The 8,479-nt window shown below is 40.2% G+C and overlaps 1 long non-coding RNA gene across 1 annotated transcript in view; it reads left to right on the forward strand.

The window, feature by feature from the left end:
• The window catches only part of LOC121402089, a 35,825-nt gene extending 28,387 nt beyond the window's left edge, over positions 1–7,438 (forward strand). The window contains exons 3-4 of the long non-coding RNA XR_005966534.1: positions 3,646–3,759; positions 7,327–7,438. This is a non-coding gene — a long non-coding RNA (uncharacterized LOC121402089). The remainder of the gene's footprint in view (positions 1–3,645; positions 3,760–7,326) is intronic.
• The last annotated feature ends 1,041 nt before the right edge of the window (positions 7,439–8,479 follow it).

Genomic DNA, 8,479 nt, shown 5'->3' on the forward strand with positions numbered 1-8,479 from the left:
TATATATATATACATATAAAGCACTGCGTATCTTGACAGCGCTATATAAATAAATGATGATGATGATGATACATATATCCCAGTGGTTCAAAACTAAATTTTGTTTATTTATGATTGTTAGAAGCTAGAGTTAAAGGAATTGTTCAGTGTAAAAATAAAATAGATGGGTAAATAGATAGACTGTGCAAAATAAAAAACGTTTCTAATATAGTTAGTTAGGCAAAAATGTAATGTATAAAGGCTGGAGTGAGTGGATGTATAACATGTCAGTCTGAACACTACTTCCTGCTTTTCAGCTCTCTTAGTTTACACTGACTGGTTACCGTGGCGACCAGGCAGGAACCAATCAGAGACTTGAGGGGGGGCCACATGGGTCATATCTGTTGCTTTTGAATCTGAGCTGAATGCTGTGGATCAATTACAAACTCACTGAACAGAAACGTACCATGTGGCCCCCCTTCAAGTCGCTGACTAACTCAGAGTTAGAGAGCTGAAAAGCAGGAAGTTGGATTCTGGCTGTTTTATTAGACATCTGTTCACTCCAGCCTTTATATATTACATTTTTGCCTAACTAACTATATTAGAAACATTTTTTATTTTGCACAGCCTATCTATTTACACAGTTTTTATTTTTACACTGAACTATTCCTTTAAGGAAGAAACACAGTATGTGCAGGTTTCCTATTAACAAAAGCAAACAGCCATATGCAAACAGTGCATGAGATAAATTGTGCCTCAGGTGTACCAATGGGGTGTGGGTGCAACATTTGGATTCAACTCTGCACTTCCCACCCATTCATTACATTCCTGTACGGCAAGTTCAGGGAGAAAATAAAAAAATGACTCTCAGACCTTGATTGGTTTGTGTTGATTGGAGTTTTATGCCAAACCTGTTTTTCACAATGTAGCACCAGTGCTAATGAATATGAAGGTAATGGTTTTTATTTTAAACATGCTAAACAGTGGTTCATGTTCATCACACGTCGTCACGACATCCAAGACAGGACATTTCCCATCGATCAATATGAGTTGAGGTGACAAAGGGAGAAGGTGATTTAATGTAAGAGTGCGGTGCCACTATAAACACTGCTTGTGCAATATGACTTATGGCCAGAAACATTGGTGTAACTATTGTGGGTAGAGCTGACACCTGTTTGGGTTTGACCCAAACAGTTTGGTTTCTATAAGGTCTGTTGGGGTCTCAAGTTTATGTTCAGTTTTCAGACTTGTGAAACCCAAACAATAATCTGGCCAATTGTACCGGGCGAAAAGGTGGCAACCCTACTTTTATCTCAGTGCTTTTTGGATAACTGATTTCTTATACCTGTTATTAAAGGATTGGGCTTACCCATCAGGCAGAATATAGATAAGAGATAGGGTTGCCATTCTGTCCATTCAGCTTGGGGCTGAGAGCTGGCCAGCCAGGTTGCCTAGGGCACCTGGCTGACTGGCCCTCTCTGCTAAGTGAAGCAATAACCCTGGGGTCATAACTCCGCTGACATAATTGTGCCTGCCTCTGATGTCATCAGTGCCCCACCCTAGTGTTGCCACCTTTTCTAGAAAAACATACAGGCCTTCCTATATATTTAGCTATTTTCCATATTAATAACATTGGGATCAACCATCATTTTTACTGGCCAGACCAGTAAAATACTGGCCAGGTGGCAACCCTACCCCACCCCCTATGTTTGGGTTCCAGCAAAAGTGGCAAAAAACCATAAGTATGGGGGACTGAGATTTAAAATAAACCCTGGCTTTTGAAGAACACATAGGGTTGCCACCTTTTTTGGAAAAAAATACCGGCCTTCCTTTATATTTAGATTTTTTTCCCTATTAATAACATTGGGATCATTTCACTGGCCTTCCTATATATTTATCTTTATTCCCTATTAATAACATTGGGATCACTGACCTTCCTATATATTTATCTTTTTTCTCTATTAATAACATTGGGATCACTGACCTTCCTATATATTTATCTTTATTCCCTATTAATAACATTGGGATCATATCACTGACCTTCCTATATATTTATCTTTATTCCCTATTAATAACATTGGGATCACTGACCTTCCTATATATTTATCTTTATTCCCTATTAATAACATTGGGATCACTGACCTTCCTATATATTTATCTTTATTCACTATTAATAACATTGGGATCACTGACCTTCCTATATATTTATCTTTATTCCCTATTAATAACATTGGGATCACTGACCTTCCTATATATTTATCTTTATTCCCTATTAATAACATTGGGATCACTGACCTTCCTATATATTTATCTTTATTCCCTATTAATAACATTGGGATCACTGACCTTCCTATATATTTATCTTTATTCCCTATTAATAACATTGGGATCACTGACCTTCCTATATATTTATCTTTATTCACTATTAATAACATTGGGATCATATCACTGACCTTCCTATATATTTATCTTTATTCCCTATTAATAACATTGGGATCACTGACCTTCCTATATATTTATCTTTATTCCCTATTACTAACATTGGGATCACTGACCTTCCTATATATTTATCTTTTTTCCCTATTAATAACATTGGGATCACTGACCTTCCTATATATTTATCTTTATTCCCTATTAATAACATTGGGATCACTGACCTTCCTATATATTTATCTTTATTCCCTATTAATAACATTGGGATCAACCGTCATTTTTACCGGCTGTAAAATACCGGCCAGATGGCAACCCTAGGCCAACTGTCATTCGTTGACCCAGTCACCTCCCTTTTATTCGTTTAAATTTTCATCACCGGGACCGGAGCAATGGGGATTGGTGCACGGGAAATTTAAAAAACTTTAGTATCTCCTGCGCATCCCCAGTTTGTGGGTTGGTCAGGCAGCATGCCGCCCCTAAAATCCTGCCTCCCTAGGCCCGGGCCTTGGTGGCCTCTCCACATATTCGGGCCTGGCCTCTCTCGATTTTCCTGCCTTGTTAGAGCAGTTTCTGGGGAAGCCGATGGGGCTGTGTGTCTGCAGATAAAGCAACATATAACATGGCAGCAAAAGATGCTGGGTAATATGCCTGGCAAAAAGGCCTGGGGAGATCACTAGGTGTATTGTGTACCTGGGATACTGTGGCCTGGTCTTTAGGTAAGGAAGATGGTGGGTGTGAGTGCGACCACAGGCCTGAATTAATTCTCATCTTCTGCTTCTGTTGTGAGTAGGGTTGCCACCTGGCAGGTATTTTACAGGCCTGGCTGGTAAAAATTATGGTTGATCCCAATGTTATTAATGAAAAAATATAAATATATAGGAAGGTCAGTATTATATTTCCAGAAAAGGTGGCAGCCCGAGTTGTGATTGATTGGAGGTTTTTAAAATGCAACTGCCCTTTATAACCATTATCAATAAAGGTGTTTGTTCACAGGGCTGGCTTAGCGGGAAACCACAAAGGCTTACACCTAGGGCAGTGCATTTTAAGAGGGGGCAATGGGGCCAGCCCAGACTTTAATAACAAGAAGCTGTGTGCCATTAGAACCCTCTTTACAACAGACCTCACACAGCCACCAACCAAATAAAACCCTAGGCAGATTTTTTATTTAAAACGTGACAGCATTATATGAGCAATTGCAAATCCTTTCCTTGTCCCTATTATCTTCTCCCACAGCGCCGCCATCTTGGTGACGCCGCAAAGACGCGCCCGTGCGTAGGACGTCAGGAGCAGAGCGTCATTACCCGGAAGAAAATGCCGCTGACAGCTGAAACCCGGAAGCGCTCTGAGGTATCCAGGGCAACTAGGATTTAGAACTGAGAATTTCTTAGCGGTGAAACTAGAAGGTGTCTGGCCTCACAGAATGACGTAATGACACCGAGGCAGTGGCTGGCGCAACATAATTGTACTGGAGGGGTTGGAAGCTGCCTCTTCTCTCTCTGTATTGTAGTCCTGATTTATATGAGGCAAATGCCCTGACTTCTACTCACAGCTTCATTTTATTGCACATGTAACTTATTGTGTGGCCTGTACAGTGAAATTGTATTTATACATATGGGATTGATTCCCTTAGACAGTATGAGGGTATATCTTATTGTGTCCCCTATGAAAACTGAGTTATAGCTTTGAGTATCACTCATGTATTATAAGGGATAATGTACCCCCTACTGTAAATGATAAGGATATTAGACGTCACTGAGGGGTTGTTCTGTGACCATATAAAGGCACAAGACTGCAGGCTGAGTTATACAGGGAACTCTGAGTATCACTCATGTATTATAAGGGATAATGTACCCCCTACTGTAAATGATAAGGATATTAGAAGTCACTGAGGGGTTGTTCTGTGACCATATAAAGGCACAAGGCTGCAGGCTGAGTTATACAGGGAACTCTGAGTATCACTCATGTATTATAAGGGATAATGTACCCCCTACTGTAAATGATAAGGATATTAGAAGTCACTGAGGGGTTGTTCTGTGACCATATAAAGGCACAAGGCTGCAGGCTGAGTTATACAGGGAACTCTGAGTATCACTCATGTAGTATAAAGGATAATGTACCCCTACTGTAAATGATAAGGATATTAGAAGTCACTGAGGGGTTGTTCTGTGACCATATAAAGGCACAAGGCTGCAGGCTGAGTTATACAGGGAACTCTGAGTATCACTCATGTATTAAAAGGGATAATGTACCCCCTACTGTAAATGATAAGGATATTAGAAGTCACTGAGGGGTTGTTCTGTGACCATATAAAGGCACAAGGCTGCAGGCTGAGCTATACAGGGAACTCTGAGTATCACCCATGTATTATAAGGGATAATGTACCCCCTACTGTAAATGATAAGGATATTAGAAGTCACTGAGGGGTTGTTCTGTGACCATATAAAGGCACAAGGCTGCAGGCTGAGTTATACAGGGAACTCTGAGTATCACTCATGTATTATAAGGGATAATGTACCCCCTACTGTAAATGATAAGGATATTAGAAGTCACTGAGGGGTTGTTCTGTGACCATATAAAGACACAAGGCTGCAGGCTAAGTTATACAGGGAACTCTGAGTATCACTCATGTATTATAAGGGATAATGTACCCCCTACTGTAAATGATAAGGATATTATAAGTCACTGAGGGGTTGTTTTGTGACCATATAAAGGCACAAGGCTGCAGGCTGAGTTATACAGGGAACTCTGAGTATCACTCATGTATTATAAGGGATAATGTACCCCCTACTGTAAATGATAAGGATATTAGAAGTCACTGAGGGGTTGTTCTGTGACCATATAAAGGCACAAGGCTGCAGGCTGAGTTATACAGGGAACTCTGAGTATCACTCATGTAGTATAAAGGATAATGTACCCCCTACTGTAAATTATAAGGATATTAGAAGTCACTGAGGGGTTGTTCTGTGACCATATAAAGACACAAGGCTGCAGGCTAAGTTATACAGGGAACTCTGAGTATCACTCATGTATTATAAGGGATAATGTACCCCCTACTGTAAATGATAAGGATATTATAAGTCACTGAGGGGTTGTTTTGTGACCATATAAAGGCACAAGGCTGCAGGCTGAGTTATACAGGGAACTCTGAGTATCACTCATGTATTATAAGGGATAATGTACCCCCTACTGTAAATGATAAGGATATTAGAAGTCACTGAGGGGTTGTTCTGTGACCATATAAAGGCACAAGGCTGCAGGCTGAGTTATACAGGGAACTCTGAGTATCACTCATGTGTTATAAGGGATAATGTACCCCCTACTGTAAATGATAAGGATATTAGAAGTCACTGAGGGGTTGTTCTGTGACCATATAAAGGCACAAGGCTGCAGGCTGAGTTATACAGGGAACTCTGAGTATCACTCATGTATTATAAGGGATAATGTACCCCCTACTGTAAATGATAAGGATATTAGAAGTCACTGAGGGGTTGTTCTGTGACCATATAAAGACACAAGGCTGCAGGCTAAGTTATACAGGGAACTCTGAGTATCACTCATGTATTATAAGGGATAATGTACCCCCTACTGTAAATGATAAGGATATTATAAGTCACTGAGGGGTTGTTTTGTGACCATATAAAGGCACAAGGCTGCAGGCTGAGTTATACAGGGAACTCTGAGTATCACTCATGTATTATAAGGGATAATGTACCCCCTACTGTAAATGATAAGGATATTAGAAGTCACTGAGGGGTTGTTCTGTGACCATATAAAGGCACAAGGCTGCAGGCTGAGTTATACAGGGAACTCTGAGTATCACTCATGTAGTATAAAGGATAATGTACCCCCTACTGTAAATGATAAGGATATTAGAAGTCACTGAGGGGTTGTTCTGTGACCATATAAAGGCACAAGGCTGCAGGCTGAGTTATACAGGGAACTCTGAGTATCACCCATGTATTATAAGGGATAATGTACCCCCTACTGTAAATGATAAGGATATTAGAAGTCACTGAGGGGTTGTTCTGTGACCATATAAAGGCACAAGGCTGCAGGCTGAGTTATACAGGGAACTCTGAGTATCACTCATGTATTATAAGGGATAATGTACCCCCTACTGTAAATGATAAGGATATTAGAAGTCACTGAGGGGTTGTTCTGTGACCATATAAAGACACAAGGCTGCAGGCTAAGTTATACAGGGAACTCTGAGTATCACTCATGTATTATAAGGGATAATGTACCCCCTACTGTAAATGATAAGGATATTATAAGTCACTGAGGGGTTGTTTTGTGACCATATAAAGGCACAAGGCTGCAGGCTGAGTTATACAGGGAACTCTGAGTATCACTCATGTATTATAAGGGATAATGTACCCCCTACTGTAAATGATAAGGATATTAGAAGTCACTGAGGGGTTGTTCTGTGACCATATAAAGGCACAAGGCTGCAGGCTGAGTTATACAGGGAACTCTGAGTATCACTCATGTAGTATAAAGGATAATGTACCCCCTACTGTAAATGATAAGGATATTAGAAGTCACTGAGGGGTTGTTCTGTGACCATATAAAGGCACAAGGCTGCAGGCTGAGTTATACAGGGAACTCTGAGTATCACCCATGTATTATAAGGGATAATGTACCCCCTACTGTAAAAAGGCCTGGACTGGCAATCTGTGGGTTCTGGCAAATGCTAGAGGGGCTGCTATAAGGTGCCATAGAAAGTCAGTATTTAGTGGGCTGGTGGCTGCTGTTTGGTCCTCTGTCTGGGCTGATTGAGCCTCTGTGTACCTGAAATGCCAGGGCCTATAATTAATTCTCAGTCTGGACCTGACTGTAAGTGATAAGGATATTAGAAGTCACTGAGGGGTTCATCATTTTAGACAAAATTCTCTCTCTTTTTTCCCCCTGTAGCTTCTCCATCTCCTGCCAAACAGAAAGCAAAGATGGATGACATTGTGGTTGTAGCCCCTGGAACCCAGTCCCTCCATAACATTAGGAAGGACCCCGAAGTCATCAAGTTACAAGAGATACCAACGTTTCAACCACTTTTAAAAGGTCAGTGTGAGGCCTAAAGCTACATCAAAAGATATTCTTCTATTTATAGGTTAAGTAAACCTTTAAAATAAGTCAATGTAAAATTGATGAGAGTGTTAGTCTAAGCCCTTTTGTCATTTACATTCATTATTTATTTTCTTTTTATTCCAAGATATTAAGGGATACATGTGCTGTTAATATGAATGAATTTTGTTCCAACAGCGCCACCTGCTGGTCAGTTTCTAACCAGTCTGACCAGCAAGTAGTCAAGGAAGTTGTCAGGAGAAAGAAAGAGGCTGCTCTGATGTTCTTCTGCTTAGGAAAACAATTAGAAACCTTTCTCAAATTTCCTAAGCAGAAGAAAATCAGAGCAGCCTTTTGTTCTCTCCTGACATCTTTCTTGACTACTTAGTGGTCAGAAACTGACCAGCAGGTGGCGCTGTTGGAACAATATTGATTCATATTAACAGCACATGTATCCCTTTATATCTTGGAATAAAAATAAAACATTTATGAAAATGACAAAAGCGCTTATAGTACTCGCATCAATTTTACATTCACTTAAATTTTTACTTATCCTTTAATGAAATTCCTCAAATTTATAAACAGCTTTACTCATGCTGTAGGTCCCAAACAGCAGAATCAGTTAGTTCTACTTGGGTGGAGCCTTGGGTTAGAGTTTTCGGAAATCTTTCTTTACAGGTGAAATCTAGAGTATGACCAGCAGGGGGCAGCAGTACCCAAGACACTTGCCTGCATTGTTAGCATAGTTACATAGATTATTTTTGACAAGGCTAACACATAGGCACCTTTGTGTCCATGAGGAGTCCGTTCCAAAGTGACCCTTGTGCAAGTGGGCGAGATATAATTTGCATAAAGTCTGTTGTATTCTCGTAGTAACTGAAATACACAAGCTTTGCTGTTAGACTTAAAGGGGCCTTGGGGCATATGAAACAGATTTTAAAGGATAAGTAAATCTTTAAAATAAGTGAATGTAAAATGGACGAGAGTGCTATTCTAAGCACTTTTG

The sequence above is a fragment of the Xenopus laevis genome, chromosome 3S (assembly GCF_017654675.1).
Source record: "Xenopus laevis strain J_2021 chromosome 3S, Xenopus_laevis_v10.1, whole genome shotgun sequence".
NCBI classification, from domain to species: domain Eukaryota; kingdom Metazoa; phylum Chordata; class Amphibia; order Anura; family Pipidae; genus Xenopus; species Xenopus laevis.